Source organism: Trachurus trachurus, assembly GCF_905171665.1.
Source record: "Trachurus trachurus genome assembly, chromosome: 18".
In the NCBI taxonomy this organism is placed as follows: domain Eukaryota; kingdom Metazoa; phylum Chordata; class Actinopteri; order Carangiformes; family Carangidae; genus Trachurus; species Trachurus trachurus.
The window spans coordinates 26,855,743-26,873,235 of record NC_139909.1 but is presented as its reverse complement, the minus strand read 5'-3'; the positions used below and the strand labels follow the sequence as shown (position 1 = coordinate 26,873,235).

At 42.3% G+C, this 17,493-nt stretch overlaps 1 protein-coding gene across 1 annotated transcript in view; it reads right to left on the bottom strand.

Moving 5' to 3' along the window:
- The window catches only part of LOC311001978 (collagen alpha-1(XXV) chain-like), a gene marked incomplete at its 3' end in the record, with an annotated part of 93,514 nt that overhangs the window by 58,863 nt on the left and 17,158 nt on the right, over window positions 1-17,493 (bottom strand). The gene's annotated exons all lie outside the window — the stretch shown is intronic.

The window sequence follows — 17,493 nt, the reverse complement described above, 5'->3', positions numbered from 1 at the left end:
GTCAATGCGTCATTGAAATATGCAGTGTTTTTATCTATGAAATGATTGAGGGGACAGCCCAGGTGTCATGTATTTTGAACCTGGTATAATGTAGGCTACTGTTAGAAACTATAATGAATGTAAAAACTTGTCAGGTTACTGACTGGCCCAAAAACCCAGCCCACAGAATCATTCCGTAAAAGACGTTTCATATTGAATTCATATAGAATGCACTCTATCCCATATTTTTGAGACTCAGTTGTTGTTTTTGCTATTTTTGTACATTAAGCTTAGCTCTGGAGCAAAACATAATCAAACAAAAATCAAATCAACTGCAGGGGCTCAGCCCACTGGCGGGCTAGCTGGACTGCCTGCCTTTCTCTTTGACTAACCACCGTAAACAGTCTTAATTATCCCTCCAACAAACAGGCCAACAATAAAAAAAAAAAAAAAAAATAGACACATTTCAATTATTGTAAAATGTTGTGTCCTACCTTGTTACTGTAGCTAACCATCATCCTGCCCGAGAGTCTCTGTGTTTTATCTCTCTAACATCACCACAACAACAAGAGTTTTCATGTGCAGTGTAGCAGCAATGGAGCACAGGTGTAGGTGATTAACAGCTTTAACGAGTAATAAGCTACCAGCCTTAACCACAGTTTGTCCATTTGCATCTCTACATGTCGAAATGACAAGATACAGTGGCTACTTGGCTACAGTGGTTGGAAGGCAAAAGTTAGGTGCTTAATTAGCTATTCCCCTTCCCTCCAGTGTTTGTGCTAAGCTAAGCTAAACATACCCTAGTCTGGAACCATCTCTGCACTAAACACAACTGACATTTAAACCTCTAAACTATATCTAAATAACTGACACATTTAAAACGTAAATTAAACTTGCTTTGTAAAATAAACAAGCTTTTCAATGAGGATAACCTTTTAATACATGTATGTTTACTTTGGTGGCAGATATTGGTTTTATACAGTGATAAACATGCTGCAACCTGCTACTGTGAGAAAATGGTTACATGAGCACAGGCCATTCAAGGACACATTTAGCTGATACTAACTTTGGTCGACTTTCTCCCACTTCACAAGGCTAAAGAGCATCACAGTAAGAAAGCTTGCAGCAAAAAGAAAGGAAATGAGACATACAGTATACTGTAATGTCCTTGCCAGGATACTTGAGGAAAGATATACTTCCTCAAGCCTGAGAAATAAACCCAGACTCATTATGCAGTTCATAAAGAGCACAGAGCTAAAGGCCTGCTGTCACTAATAAGTAACGTAAATGAAGCTATAATGGCTGAGAATACGTGAAATTCAAAAGAAAATGCGTGACAAAAGCTCTGACAAGTTATTCCCACTCCTGAGATGCAAAGAAACTCAACATCTTGTCACCCCATATTATCCATTTATTTCTGAAAAAAATCGGTCAGCTGCAAACATTTCGGTTTCTAAACAAAATAAAATGCAGTCATGCTGTGCTTTTCAATAAATATTGAGAAAAATAGAGAGGAAATACTGTGCTCTCTGTAAGTACACGGGCTGAGGAAATTGGATGGTGTGTGTGTTTGTGGAAGGATTGCAAATGACTTCCCTTTTTGATTTATCAGTTTTTCTGGCACACAAGGCAGCACTTATTCAAGTTAAAGTCTCATAAGAGACCTGAAAATGTCATAATGCAAACGGTTACCTTAAAAGTCGTGTAAAGCAGATCCAATTTGGAATTTTAAAAGAAACTCTTCAGTGATTTTCAACTTTATTTCCATGTATTAGTCATAAGTGGTGGCAGGTTAATAAGGCCTTGCCAGTGTTTTCTGTACGGCTGCAGTTGGCTTGGCTCCCTAACACAATCCACTGATGTGCTCTGACATCAGTGAGTGCAGGAACAAACCCATACTTTGGCTGTTTTTCCTTCTCCCTGAACACTGCAAGTCTATTATCAAAGTCAGGAACCATATTTTGATAGGTTCATATTACTTTATATTACAACACAGTGGATTACGGTAGATCTTTAAAAGCATGTTGAGTCATAGCATGCTTGTGCACTTCATTACTGAATGAGTCATAATGAAAAATAAAGGAAATGTGCCTTGACATTGCTGGATAAGCATCTCTATTGCACGCTCAAATGACTTAATAATATACTGCCATTTATACATATAGCTGCAAACAATAATCATTTTCAATATCTAATAATCTGTTGAGTTGAGTTTTTATAGTGATTGTTGGCCATTTGTGCATTGATTTTCCTGACAGTTAACTAACTGACCAATTGTTTCAGCTCTACAGGAGTTTTACCACTAACAACAGTGATAAACTTCATTTTGATGGGAGATGGATGCAACAGAATGGTTCTGAAATAATGTGCAAGTAACCCATTAAAGTATTGTCACGGTGCATCAATGTCAAGAAGAAGGGACTGTAGACAAATGGAAGTATACAGTTACAGTAGAAGCAAACACATACGTTCCCCACAGGTGGAACTAGTAAATGACCGCCTTTGCTTTGGTGATAACAACCGTCTGTCACTCAGATATATAGTTGAGGCCGTCTGTGCTACAGTCGTGTGTTCACAACACACAGTATATACACTCAAGGGCTGGGTCAGCTGTTGATTCGGCTGTGGTACGTAAACCGTAAAATACAGTACATCCTCTTGTCTGTTGCTGGCAAAACAACGTATGGCTTTGCACATGGGAACCTTGACTATCATCAGTGCTCCCTCTCACCATCTGTCCACTACATGTCATATGTGAAAGGCACCGGCAGTGGCCTCGAAGGCAGGAATGAAAATTAAAAAAAACTAACAAAAAAAACACTGTTGTGCTAGAAAGAAACATAAATCAATCTATTTTGATGATTTCATCAGAAATCTTCACACAATTTGAAATATGTGATACATCTGATTTTGGCTTGATGGATCTATATGTGAGTGACCTAATTTATATGTGTGTATGACTCTTTCTATCTGCGCTGGTATTTGTCCTTCGGGCAACACGATCAACAAACTATGCAGGGATTTATTTTGGTATGTTGTGTAATGATGGTACAGAGGATTAAGCATTTAATGTGGCACTAAATAACAGGTGTGAATACTGGCTGACTCAGCCTCTGAAGCATCCTCCCTGTTCTATTCCAATACTCGACCCTCTCTGATGTAGATCCAGCGACAGCACTTGAAGAGTAAATACATGCTGCAAACATAGCCTGTGTAACAGAATCGCTTTTTCATAAATCAAACCCAGCAGTTCTCCTGAGGACTCGTAGCCGTTGGTGTCAGCAGTGGCAGTGATGAAAAAGATCAGGAGCTCTGGTATCCTGGTGCCAGGCAGAGTGACATGCTCAGTTGACACATGTTTGTGACCTGGGATCAGTTGTGACACTTGTGACTAATGGCCCTGATCCTGTGGGTCTACAAATCCAGAGCAAGGTGGTTGGTGTGAGATGGGGCACCGAGGAGATCTCATGTCTGTTTCACAGCATTTCCTTGGCGGTGGGGCAGATCTGCGAGCAAGAAAACGTCTGAAACAGTGGCTCCTGTGTTAGATTGAAAACATGCTGGGATGAGCCCCCTCCCGAGCCCCATGTGAGGGCAACAAAACGGGGGTCAAAACAGCAAGGTAATGTTTGTGGTGAGAAGAAGAAATGGGTCTGCCCTTGTGAACAGGGCATGTGGTAAGCAACTGGCAGTTGAGGCCTGATGTTGACAGCTTTGAGGGGCCTGAAACTGAAAACCTTGTCAGTCAATCCCACACTCGGCCTGAGGGGCGATGACGGGAAGTGGTGGTGGCTTGTTGCTTTATTTTCCTTTCAAAAAAGGACCCTTTTCCTGACTGTGTTCGGAAAACCAAGAGCTAAAGTTCTCTGCCTGTTAAAAGGCCACTTTCGGGGGGCCGAGGATACTTAAGCATCTCGCGGATTCTCATAAGAACTTGGACCCAGCACCAGCCAGTAAAACCTGACCTACGATATCATGTGGCGTTACCTTATAACGCCAGAAGCTGGAGCAGAGTTTCGCAGAGAGTCTTAAAAAAGTGGACCAAAAGAGAGTGGACCAAGTTTCCTTTGGGATGCTTTCAGCGGGACAAGTAATGTGGCTCCTCCATTAATTGCCTCATTTAGCGCGTGACACAAGACAAACTAGTTAAAGGCCTTCTGCACTGCCCTGAGTCGATCAGGCAATTTCAGTGTACTCAGTCAAACAGTGGCTAATTTCCTCACCATTAATCACAGCAGCCCTTGCACTGACAGACGGGGAGACTCTTACTGATCATGGAGATTAATGTGACTGCCAGTGCATCTGTCAGGTTCAGTCCTGCTCTCCAGTGGATGCAGCAAGATCAAACTATAGTCTACTTTCTTAGCTTTTCTTTCCCCACCAAAGCCTGATACATGATACACAAAGCTTCAAAACTAAACTTTAAACACATTATCTCACTCGAATGCCTACGTCCATATGCTTTACATATGTATCAATGTACAATAGAAAAGCACAGCCTCCTGCTAGTTGATACCAGACATGTCCAGGTGTGACATGGAGGGTAAGGACTGAAATCTAACATTTTAAATGGGCCCTGAGCCCAGAACGCCACCGGTCATTGGTAATCTTCAAATGTAAACGTAGGAATATTTTCCTTGGTCTCCAAAATGCTTGTTAATATGCCCAAGAAAATCAAAACACACTTCAGATATTGCTAAATCACATTTAATTCGACCACATGAAGAAAACTTACTCTATCGCCTTTTTGCAAATTGTCGGAGTGCCAATAAAAACTTCTGTCGAGAGCCAAATCAGGCCCACAGGCCACTCATTGGGCAGCCTTAGCCAAACTAGACAGTCAAAAACGCCCTCCTCTGAGAGCTGCGGGCTAAAGGAGTGTAGTGGCCATGATGGCAGATATTGACCTGGCTGTGTTTGCTCTTGCTGGGAATGAATGGCTGGACTCCTCAGTCCGGCTCCAGAGCCAGACATTTCAGACAGAGAAGAGTTCCCAGCTGCTCTCGTACCTCAACGCCCACCAACTCCCTCTGCAAAGTCATACACCAAATCTCAACTTCCCTATCAAATCCACCCCTAACACACATACACACACTCACAACACTTGATACCACAAGCTGCAAATACGGTGGATCAGGGCTGACACAAATAACTCCACCAAAGGTTTGAGTGATTCAAGCAGACCTCAACTCCACAGTGGCCACTTGTTCACTCTCAGCAGCATCTCCAGATGACAGGATGTGAGACAGACTGTCTCACAACGGTTGTGACACCTCTTTAAGGGCCGGGTCTTCTTTCAATCTGACAATATGACTCAAGAGCAATTTAATCTCCAATTTAAATTTAGACTTCTCGGGATTACAGTGCCTCCAGCTTTTGTTACACTAACATCAGCATGCTAACATGCTTGTAATGACAATGCTTACATGCTGATAGTATAGCAGGTTACCAATTACCATCTCAGTTTAGTGTGTTGGCATGCTAATGCTAAGACTTCCTGATTATCACTAAACAAAATGCACAAACAAGGCTGGTGCGAATGTTAGTTCACTCATATGATTCAATAATATGACACAAGAAGAAAGGGCCAAGGGTCATTTAAGTCATTAGCATTCTAACACAGAAGGTAATGCATCAAATCAATGTTAGAGGGATAGTACAACATTTTAGAAAATCTGCCCATTGCTATAATCCCTATAGCAGTAGGTTCATCACCTTAAATTGTCGGTGCATGTTGTTTTGAGATCTGCAGGACAGAGACGTGAGCTGCTCAGTGAACACAACTGAGGTAAAAAAGAGTTTTGAGTATTTTCTTTGTGTGTCGTAATGTTACATAATTATACATGATTATTTCATAGCATGGTGAATGTGCAGGTCACAATTTGTCCACAAGAGCGTTTTGGAGTTATTGGATTGTATATTTGATGAGTTTTGAAGGACAGGGGACAATGTACCGTTACCTCAATTGTGTTAGCTGAGCAGCTCGTGTCTTTGCCCTGCAGATCTCAAAACAACAACAAGAGATTAAAGAGACCGCGAGGAGTTTGCTTTTGAGTCTCATATTAATGTGGATGAATCTACATTACCCACACTTGTTAATGGGTCCATTTTCTTTAAATATATCGTTTTGTCCTTGGCAGGTCATGGGAATAATAGTCCCTTTAAATGTCACACACACAGAAAACTAAAGAAAAGTCAGAAGATCACCAAGGTCATTAGTGTACATCATCAGAGAACCAGGACTGTGTACACACAAATTTAAAAAAAAATGCTTTTCATGTCTAAACTGAAGTGGTAGCTCAACCAACATGACTTCCTCATAGAGCCATGGCGTGGATAAAAACGTCATAATGGTGATGGGTCATCATTTGGGCTAACTGCTGGGATACTGTAAGAGACAGAGGAGCTGGCACCGGAGCAAACAGCCGTTTGTAGTGACAGACCCTCACAAAGGCCTCCCGCCGTGAGTCAACAAACATGCCGTCTCATGAAGATGACAAGGCCCCCGTCAAACACGTCCACACACAAAGAGATCTTTGGGATGCTGACAATGTTGGCCTTTCATCGAACGAGCATGGGAACGGGCAAAAGTCCACCCAACACACACCCCCACTGGACCCCGAGCCTCCACTCGTTGCCATGGTGTTAAAAATACAAACCGAGCAATGCCAACGAGAGGGCCATCATAAGGCCATTGTCCAGAACTCACAATCAAATGAAAATGTGCTTCATTAACTCAGATTAAAGATTAATGTGATTAGCAAGAGGGGGCTGGTGCATGGGTCATGGAGGAAATGGTAGGCAAGGAGAGTGAGGATGGCAGAAGGAAAGCAAGCAAAAGAAAATGGTTCACTTGCAGTTTGCCATTTAATTTCAAGCTCTATTAACTACAAGCTAATGGAGGATGCAACCTGAAATTCTAAAATCACAAAAGGTTTGCTGCCTGGTCCACCAACTTTATTTCCCAACAAAGTTATTAGTTTTCACATATCAGGGTCGATATGCCAGTGCACAGGCGGACTGTGTATTTTCTCGGAAACTCCATTACTCTCCATGAACAAAAAAAAAGCTCTCCATGCAATCTGTTGTAAAAACAGCAGCCACTGCAATACTAAAGACACAATGCAACACATGCACACACAAAACAGGACAGATGAAACCGCATATAAATTGTGTTATTTACATAGAAGAGAGAAATATCAGGGTTTTGGAAGTTCCACAATCCCCCTTGCATCTTTGTGATGTTTTCTATTCAAAAAACTCTCCATCGCAGTTTATATTTGATTTTGCATGCAGATATTTTCCAGTGTTTTATGGGGCATCTCTTTCCATGGGCGGAGTACCTTTGATTTGTGGCTTTCATAACCTAGGCATAGTATCAACGCTTAGCTCCCCTCCATCAAGGCATTCGCTGCAGCTGAACGTCAGGTTGTGCCAGAGACACAATACTCTCCTCAGGGCTTGGGCTTGAGCTCACTGTTGGCAGGGATTTGGTTCTGGACACTTTAACCTGCCAGCAAATTTGGGTGGGCAGCTGGTAGTAACCTGAGCTCCATATGATCAACGCCAAGTTCTAACTCGGTGCTGTCCCCGAGGCACTGTTTCTAACCTTACAGCCTGGTGCCCGACCTCGCTGCGACTGTCTCCACGCTTTAAAATGCCACACAAAGCCCACATTGAGCACTTAATGAAAATATGATACTAGAATGTGTTTCTGTTGAAATTAGAAAGACAAGCGCTGGGGGGATTTCTGGACTCGCACTGATGTCGCCAGAAGAGAGAGTTTATTAGAGTCTTTGAGAGGAAAAAATAATATATGGGGTTTGGTGGTCAAAATATTGAAAATATTTATACTTAAAGCAATTAAATCCCACTGTGTTCAAACAGCAGATAATTGGCATGCATTTAGCTGTGAACTGAGCTGCGTTAACATCAATCTCATATGATGAAACACCGTCTAGCTATGTTAGATTTATTTCTATGCCAGGACTCGAGGGAAGTGTTAAAGCTACATGGTCGCCATGATCCACCTCCCATAGTTTAGTCATTACCCACTAACACTTTTCCCGGCACTCGTATTTTATTTCACCTGCAAAAAGTAGATGTGTATAAACTACGTCAGCACTACTGAGATACAATTTCTCAACTATTTTTATCATAGTTTTAGTTGTATTAGTCTGTGCATACCTAAAACAGCAGGTTTAAAGAAAGTGACAAAAGCAAATTCATTCACTTTGCTTCTTATATTTCATACGTGACAAAGGTGGGCACTGCTAGACCCAGAAAGCTGGAGCACCTAGAGTTCATTTAACATGCATCTCAACAGATCCAGTTTCCAGTCTTTATCCTTTTTTCCCTTTTTGCTAAACTAACTATCCTGGCTGCAGCTTCATACTGAAAGGAAAATATTCCACATCTAATGCGTGTCAAATGAGCACATCTCCACAAAATGTCAAACTATTACTTTAAATATCTGACACAAATGAAAAAGATCAAATTATTTGCTTCAACTGATGATTTTGGTTAAATAAAGAAAGCCAGAGGCTGCACGTACTGTGTAGTATCAGCACAGGCTGGCAGCCGTGCACAGTATGAGGTAGTGTTCTGAGAAAGGGTGGTACAATGCAGTCATAGACAGCAGGCACTTTCTCTCCAGTTGCCTTCGGTATACAACTTTACATCCAAGCACAACACCGAGCTGGTTGGAGAGTCAGAGCGTAGCTTTGTCCAGCCTCGGAGCGCCAGTGTTTACAGACAGGATTGACTAATGCCATCGGCGTCGATCTTATGTCATGATGACGAAAGGCTGAGACTTTGTTTATAGCCAACTGGCCAGACTGATCTGACCTTGTTTACAATGTGCTTAAAGCTCCCTTAGGAAAAATTTTAAACCCTTTTCTGAAATATCAATATTTGCATAACATAGCCTGCTTAACCTGGGGATTTCATGGTGCGATTTTGCAGGTCGGACTCGAATAAGCACCCGTGTTTCTCAGGCCGTGCAACAGTTGACAGCGTTCTCTCAGTGATATACTGTACGTTTGTTGTGTCTGCAGCGAAGTTATGAACAAGCACATGTCTCTTTTTATGTGGGAGATTAATCACATGTGCTTTGTCCTTTTAAATTACAGGTCACTCACCTGCCAGCCAACTGTCAGCAGCTGCAAGGTGTTGCAGACTGGCAGCAAACCGATTTGGCCGGCTTTGCAGTTGCACGGTTGAGACACACACACACCCAGCTTCGATTATTAGTGCACGATGTTAAGTAACCTGACAGATGATACTACTCCTGCAGGAGAGAGTGCAGCTGTCAACTGCACTGAGTGATGTGCGTGAAACAATGTCACTACCACAGGCGCTGGCGCTCAGACACACAGTGGCAATTGGGCGCACCAATTGGCACACTGTCAGGTGATCATATAATTAGAATACAAGCGAAAGTCAAATGTCAGTTTTAAAGTCTGTACCATGCCTTTCTGTGTCACTACGTGAACCCAGGGCATGCATGAACTACGCAATATGATGGGATTGTGTATAAATAGCACACAACATTTCTCGTGTCATTTAATGCCATTTTGGTTTGGATCAGGGTTCAGTCGGCGCAGAAATAATGCGGTGTGAAATGTCATGTGAAAAAAACCTGCATTGTGATAAGGCACGAAATGACTCTGAGAAATTGGCGTGTTATTCGCACCATTTGTTGATACCAGACTGGCAGGAATGTAAGTGAGTTAAGTAGGTTACACGGTTTGCCCTTTATCAACCACACCTTTTGATTTTTTTTTTTTTTTTTTAAATAAAATGTAAAAATGGATGAATGCAGAAGCTGTAGCAGCGAGTATTGACCAGTCAATCAACATGTGTGTTGGGTGAGGCCAAAATCATGTGGCATTACTTTGTCAAATGTCTAAAATTAGGTGCATTGATTCTCCTTTTGTAGCTTTGACTGATTTACTGTCCAACTCTGTGTGGTATGCATGTTTCACTACCCTGGTGAAAAAAATTTACACGTCAAGCAGTGGCAGCTGTAACATTCTACGTGTGATTTTGATGACTGATATATTCCATGTATTATTAGAAAAACATTTGAATGATGTAATCAATACAAGCACTTGATTCACTGTTTCAGTTACAGCAAAATAATCCTATTTATAAACTGCTGTGCTATGACTTTATAATATATCATGGATTATTGCTTCTATATTTATTATAGAAAGCAATAATCCATGATATATTATAATATTAATATAGTATATTAAATGCATATATGGACTGAGCGTCTTACCTTCGACATAACATTCAGATTAACAGCCAGTATGATCAGATCAGAGCCTAACTTGGATGACCCACTCTGATCATGTGGAAATGTTATGAAATATTGGCTGTAATTCATACTCTCAACACACACACACAAACACACAACTGTAGTGGGTTTGCTAAAAAAGGAAAAGTACACAGCTTCTGTTGTTGCTCTCATGTTCACAGCTGTCCACGCCTAGTTGGCAGACATCAACATGCCCTCCCCATCCTGAAAACGCAATAGCAGCTCCTCCAGACCTCATTCTGGGGTTCAAAACTCATTATTGAGGAAGGTAAGCACACAACACTTGTCTATTCAACTATCTATGAAGAACAGTGTCACCCTTTTAAATATTTGAGGTGTTTGTACAGAACAGGCTGACCTATTAGAAGAAAGCTTGTTTTTTTCTCAAACTTTGGATAAGTAGTGTTGAAACCTAATCTGTTGGTAGTGTTTTACACACTCAGCTTCAATTATATTCAGAAGTGGTATTTGACCTTGTCTCAGTTGTTTTATTTGTAGGTGGATGAATGAATAAAATCATATTCTGAGTAATCCTACCTCTCTAACTAGGCAGCTAACCTTCCTGCCAAGAATAAATCAAGGACTACCTCATTAAACATAACCCCTCTGTCTGATCTGAAAACACCTACAAACCTAGCAGCAGGTGTACCCCCCCTGCACCTTCCCATTGAATTGCATTTAAAACAACTTTGGGGTTATTTTTAATAAAAACCTTGCTGTGAAAAGGCTACGTTTCAATTGAATATCTGAAAATTAATTTGTGGAATCTACGTCACAAGCTTGGCCCTAGGCGTTGTTTATTCACAGATCAAAATATCTGCATTTGCTCAGAGATACTTGGTAAGTGAAACAGAAAACTGCAGGGGATCCACTGGCAAACTGATCTCAGTTCAGCCCCAAAAGATTTCGGCATCGAGCCCAGTTGTTGTGGACTTTGGAGCGAGCCAAAGTGGGAACAGGTGCATGGTCATTTTAACTGTGGGTGCCTGCTGGACTGGGCATGGTTGAGAGCAAGCTTTAAGCAAAATACAACAAAAGGTGCATGGGAGACTAATTTCAAAGAGGTGTGAGATGATGCCCGAGATAAACAGTTACTCTGCATGTGTTCGATACATCAATCATCTGGATACATTTGGGATTTGGGCGAAAAGGGGTAATCAGCTGCTAGCGTGAGTGTTGATCCTCAGATTCCAATAGCAGGTGTTGCTGAATGACCCAGTTCGCTTGATTGTATCCAGGGTTTTTGTGGGATCTTTACCGCATGACTGGGATGCATGTGTCACACGGAAATGAGCATGTTATACACATGTACAGCTGTCGCACATGGGGATAGCTGCAGAAATACCATTTTAATTCCGCACAACAGGTTTTCTCATTGATCTCTCCCATTATCACTTATATCCCCTGATGGCTTCTATTGCACAGGATGGATTTGCACAAAGTTAGCCTATGGGCATCATACTTTCAGTCACCATAGCAGTTAAACACCTACAGCACAGACACACACTGTCTTTCCGGTTAGTGTCCAGGTTAGCCTGGCGCTAGTAACAAGAACCTGATTCATATGCTCCACCATTGCAGCTGTGTTCCCAGCGCTAAGCTACACACCATCAATAAGCACATTTACATGTTCTTAAGAATCTAGTGTTACACTTCATGACATCAGATACAAAAAAGCAGCTTCCTCACTGCAAAAAAAAAAAGTACCATAAGCCATATAGCCAAGGAGCTGAAGACCCTTGGGTTTCAGTGTGTGGGTTCAGCAAACAAAAGAAGTATTGATTACACCATGCCGGGTTGTTTCTCCCTGGTGGTTGCTAATAGTTCCCACATTGTAAACATTTCACCACAAGCCTTCATTCGAGGAAATGTTTCCCAGAAGAGGGGGCAGCCATTGGCACCCATCAATCCCAGTGGTTCAGGGGTGTTTTTGGCCTGACGGTGCTGGTTAAGTTGAGAGTGAGGATGAAGAGAAGATGGAAGGAGCGGGTGGAGGGGTGGTGGTGGGGGTGGGGGGGCTGCTGGACTGTTGAAAAGGAAGAGAATCTGTGTCTCTGCAGCTACCGAGCACAGCACATGGACCAGTTCCACCGAACGAATCCAAGGCCAAGGTCTGTACCACAGACACAAAGAAAATATGCTCGAAGACAGCAAACGTTCTATTTTGGTTTCGGGCAAAAAACTAAATAACACTTCATCTTCTACATAACCAATGACACTTGGGTCTCTTGGCACTTCTTGACGGAGAAAGACACACTGGCATCTCCTACTGGTTTGCTTATTTAAGGGCCATTTGGAGAAACTATATATTGTGTGCACCAGCCAGAACAATTCAAAGTGCACATAGAGCGAGCCAGTTTATTCAACGCAGTCGTAAAGGTACAAATTTGACATCAGTGTTTATCGAAATTACCTGGTGTGCCGAGTTGACCGGGGTTGTTTTGGTGGATTTGAAAGCCAGCTGGAGACTAATCTGTTCACTCACACTGCCACCTCACCAGCACTCTAAGAAATGTAAAGGTTGGATGGTTGGGCATGAATCTCATTCCACAAGCCTTTATGGAGCAGTGACTCTCGTATGTCTGTTTTTAGCAAACACAGGAGTTATAACGACTATATCATTATGTTTTTCATGTTGTTTTTGAATAAAAGGGAACCAGACTCCGTTGCCTGGAGATAAATTATAATGCAGACACATCTACTTTATGTTGTATTACAATGAAGATACTGCAAATAGTGTTCTTGAGATTTCTTTCAGCACCATCTCTCTGGGAGTTAAGCATAGCAACAGATGGGCAGAAATCTCATGTTTCCCCTCTGTTACTATTTTAGTCTCGAGTGTTGTTGTGTTGCCCGCCTCACAATCTGACAAGAGCTCTCTAAGGTCAAAGGTCTTGTCCATTCCGAGGGCAGCAGACCATAAACAAATGAGTGGCCGTTTCCCCAACTTCCACTTTTGTTTGTCAGCGCTGACGTCACACTGTGGTATCTGCGGCATCTCTGAAAAGCCTTGAGGGTTTGGAAAGGTGCCGATTAATAGATGAGCTCGGGGAGACATCAAACATGGCTCAGCCGTCTGTCTCTGAGCCTCGCCTGCTCCAGACAGTAGAGTCTGCCCGTCCGGCTGGCCACACGTCCATGCTTTGGCAAATCCTGTCATCGCTGAGCGGCTGACGTGATGGCACGTGTGCGTAGTGACCTAAGGTCGGTGCAACCTGGAGCTCAGCCATCAGCCTGCATTCATCTTCTGAGAGCCCATCAATTCAGACAGAAATACCGGCTTGAGAACGTCATTGAGAGCTTCATTGATTCAACATGTCAATTAATCAATATGATAGCAAATTGGCTAAGACTGAGCACACAAGGCAGATAGATAGATAGATAGATAGATAGATAGATAGATAGATAGATAGATAGATAGATAGATAGATAGATAGATAGATAGATAGATAGATAGATAGATAGATAGATAGATAGATAGATAGATAGATAGATAGATAGATGAAATGTCAATGCACTCGCTCAGAGATAAGAACTGACCTAGATACAAACCAGAATCAATAGAAAATATGCATAGAAATACTAAAGAATAGGTAAAGTGCTAAGTGCAAAAACAAAAACCCTGACATGTGCCATATCTTAAATGAATCTCTAAGCAACAGGTACTGTACACAAAAGTACATCTACAGTGCTGTCTCTCAGATTGTTCCAAAGGAATTCAAAGTGTGATGATCCTCAGGACTATATGTAATACTCTGCATGTTTACCTGGGGCTGGCAAACAGTCAATCCAAGGCCACAGTGTCCAAGAACATTACATTTTTTATGTTAAATTGATCATGGAGCACTACTCCCATTTGTGTCCAAATTTACAAGAACTGCCAAAACTCACAACGCCAGTGGGAGAAACCTGGGTATTAATCACTCCATGCCATTTCAGGATGGTGAAAGAAAACACCCCGACACTATTCTGTAGCAAGTGGAGTAGAACATCCAAGGATATGGGGCTTAGGGTATTCTTGGCTCTGGGGCAGTGAGAGATTTACCATGATATAAAATCATTTGAAAAATCCTTAGAGAAAACACGGCATGATCCGCCAAGATTAGGGGCAAGGACCAGTTTAGCCGGTGCAAAAACTGAGGTGGCACAGGAGTCCTAATTGAGGCTGTCAGGCTTTGCCAAAGCCACTTTGAAATGGACCACTGCACAGCTGCAAGGCAAGTGGAGTGTCAAAGTTTCCTGAGTGAGCACAGGGGTGATTGTTTAAGTAGAAGATGGACTGGAATATCTACACAGGATGGAGTGAGGATTAACTTCTTCAAGATGTTTTTATACCCACCAGTCTCCAGCGTTACAGGGACACGCATGTTGTCAGAAGTGCTGCACCAGTCTGGTGTCGCATCTGTGTACCGACGTCCACAGTGAGCGTGTTTTAATACAAAAAGGTGACGAGTCATTATCGGATTTCACAGCTTGTATTTGATATAATAACCAGTAAAGCGGGACAAACGGAGGAAGCGCACCACGCTGAAACATGGGTAATATCATGCACAATATGGTAGCCATATCCTATTGACACCCCTCGAGGGTAAACAGACACAGAACAGAAGGAACACACAAGCCAGGCTTTCAAACCCCCCGCCCCCTCTACCGTCATCTGTTTTCTGTTTCGCCGGCGCTCTCTTGGCTAAACAGCAGCAGCCGGGACAGGCCTTGCAGCATAGCTCCAGCACTCTCACCTTCCCTAATCCCCCCCCCCCACCCCCCCTCTGGCACAGCCAACCCGGAGGTGCTGCAGACGTGCACCTGTCTGAGGGGATTCATCCAGTCTCATCCGTATACGAGCCCCCAGTTGCTCATTAGGCATGGATTCAACATCCTGACAAATATCATGTGCAAGTTTATTCAATAATCATTCTGTAAACTAATCCCACAAATTGTTATTTTTATTTGCTGCTTAATCCAACAAATGTTTAACCAACTGCAATGTTAATTTTGTATGTGGAAAACAGTGACAACACGCTCCACAACATTCCCAGAGCTCTCGCCTGACAACTTCAAATTGCTTGTTATGTCCAACCACCAGCCCCAAAACCCCAAATATTCAATTTACAAAAACCAAAATGAGAGAATGTTTGGAATGTTTGACACATGAATTAAGGGTATGCCCTGTCGAGATGTGACCACTGGCAGCTATGGAGTAATGTCTCTATGAATGTGTGTTTGTATTAAGGCCGTATGTATGTATGTGTGTATGCAATTGAGCGAGCAGACAATGCTGTATTGCCACACATTCCTGGAAATGGTTTCCCATGATTCCACCCATCTACAGCTGGTAGTAGTAACATGCAAAGGAGAGAAGTAATGCACTGACAAAGGAAGTGAAGAAGAGGACTGCTCTGCTCTGCTCCTTCACATGGATGTTAAAGGGGAACTCCACTGATTTTACACTTGAAAGTCTGTTTCCAGGTCTTGAGGAGAAGTTTGCATATGTGAAAAACAGGTGTATCAGTCCTTTTGTGGCTTTAGAGTGAGCTTTATCAAGTCTGAAAAGCCACCTTAAGTCATTCAGTCCATTAAAACTGAGAATTGAAAGTAAAAAGAAGTAAATATAATAGTAGAAGTAGTAATAGTAAGCCTTGTGGCTCCAGGCTACGCTACCAGTCTCCATGAGCTGAGAGTTAAGATGCATTGTGGGTAATGAAGGCAAGAGGTTTTGAAAAAGACAAAGACTGCGTGAAATAAAAGAGATGCTATCTCATAGGAGAGGAAAACTAAATATGTGGCACGCTCCTTTACTGTAAATAGATTTGTTTACAAGAAAACTACATGGGGCACCTTTAAACAATTAGCAGGTTATCATTATAGCAGCAGAACTATTTCCATGAACGATCCCGGTCCTCAGGTGTAAATTCAGAGAGTTAAGCCACTTACAGGAGCTCTGATAATTGTAGTATCAAATCCGTACGAGGAGTATCGAAGACAACTGGACTACATTCCAAGTGTGAGCCGTGGGCTTGTGTCAGCTTAGTAGACATCTATCCTCCCCACCACCTAATTTTAAGGAAAAGGCGTTAATCCCCCATCTTGGCAGCCATACAGATACACTGGACATATGCCAAGCTAATCCACTACTTAAAGATTGCTAAAGTTTGTCCTGTTCTTCAGGGGTATAGGTATATGGTTTTCTTGTTCAAATATTTGCTGACACTTGACCCGGTATAGACCAAAATTCAAATTGCACACTTAAAATTTATTACGTGCTGATAAAATAATACTGGCGTGATAAAATGAAAATTTAAGAGTCAGACAAACCTTATCTTAGAGAAATCAGGAAATTACATAATGAATACTAACAGATTAAAAAGGCCTCCATGTTCCAATTTGAGTGCAGATTAAACAAACAGAGTTAACAACAGCTACAAATACAGGGTAGAGCAATTCATTGCACTCATGTTCAAGCTAATGAATGAGCGCAATGAAAAGGAGTGGGCTTTTTTTTCTCTCCCCCAACACTTCCAGCTCACTAATGTAAAATAAAAATCTGTGAACCACAGCTGGAGGCCTTGTAACCATCAGCCATCCCTTGAAGGCGGCTTCTGGCCCGCTATTATTTCTAAAGTGTCATTTCTTTCCTGAACAGAGCCTCTGTTGTTTCCACTGACATGCGTGGTGCGCCGCATTCACTTAATGAAGCATGCTGACTTCCTCGCTCCCCTGTGTGCCTGTGCGGCCTCTCGGAAGACTGTGGAGTGTGAGGAGGAAGGAAGGAGGCTATAAAAGGACACTAAAAAAGAGTGCAGCGCAGGAGAAGCCGGGCTGCCTGGCAGTGCCCTGGCTGGCTCGGCTTGTTTACCACAAGCTCCTGCTAATGTGGAACCTTAGAGCTCAAGTGTGGCTGATTTGCTTCGCATGCGAGAAGGTGTGCGAAAGCCAATGTGGTGCACTCTCCGAATTCTAAACTGGACCTCGCAGTCACTCGCTTAAGTGTTAACCAAAGCTTCTCCGCCTGTGACTCAAGTGGTCTGTTCACATTTGTATAATTGAGTGACGGCTTTCTACGGCCCGTTTACTTTAGGAATCTGTGCTGCTACATTTTTTTTAACATACTGTGATCTTTTATCCCCAATGTGTGATCTTTCCTCACTGGTGTCTTTTTTTGCTGCTCTTGGGGCATATAACTAACCAGT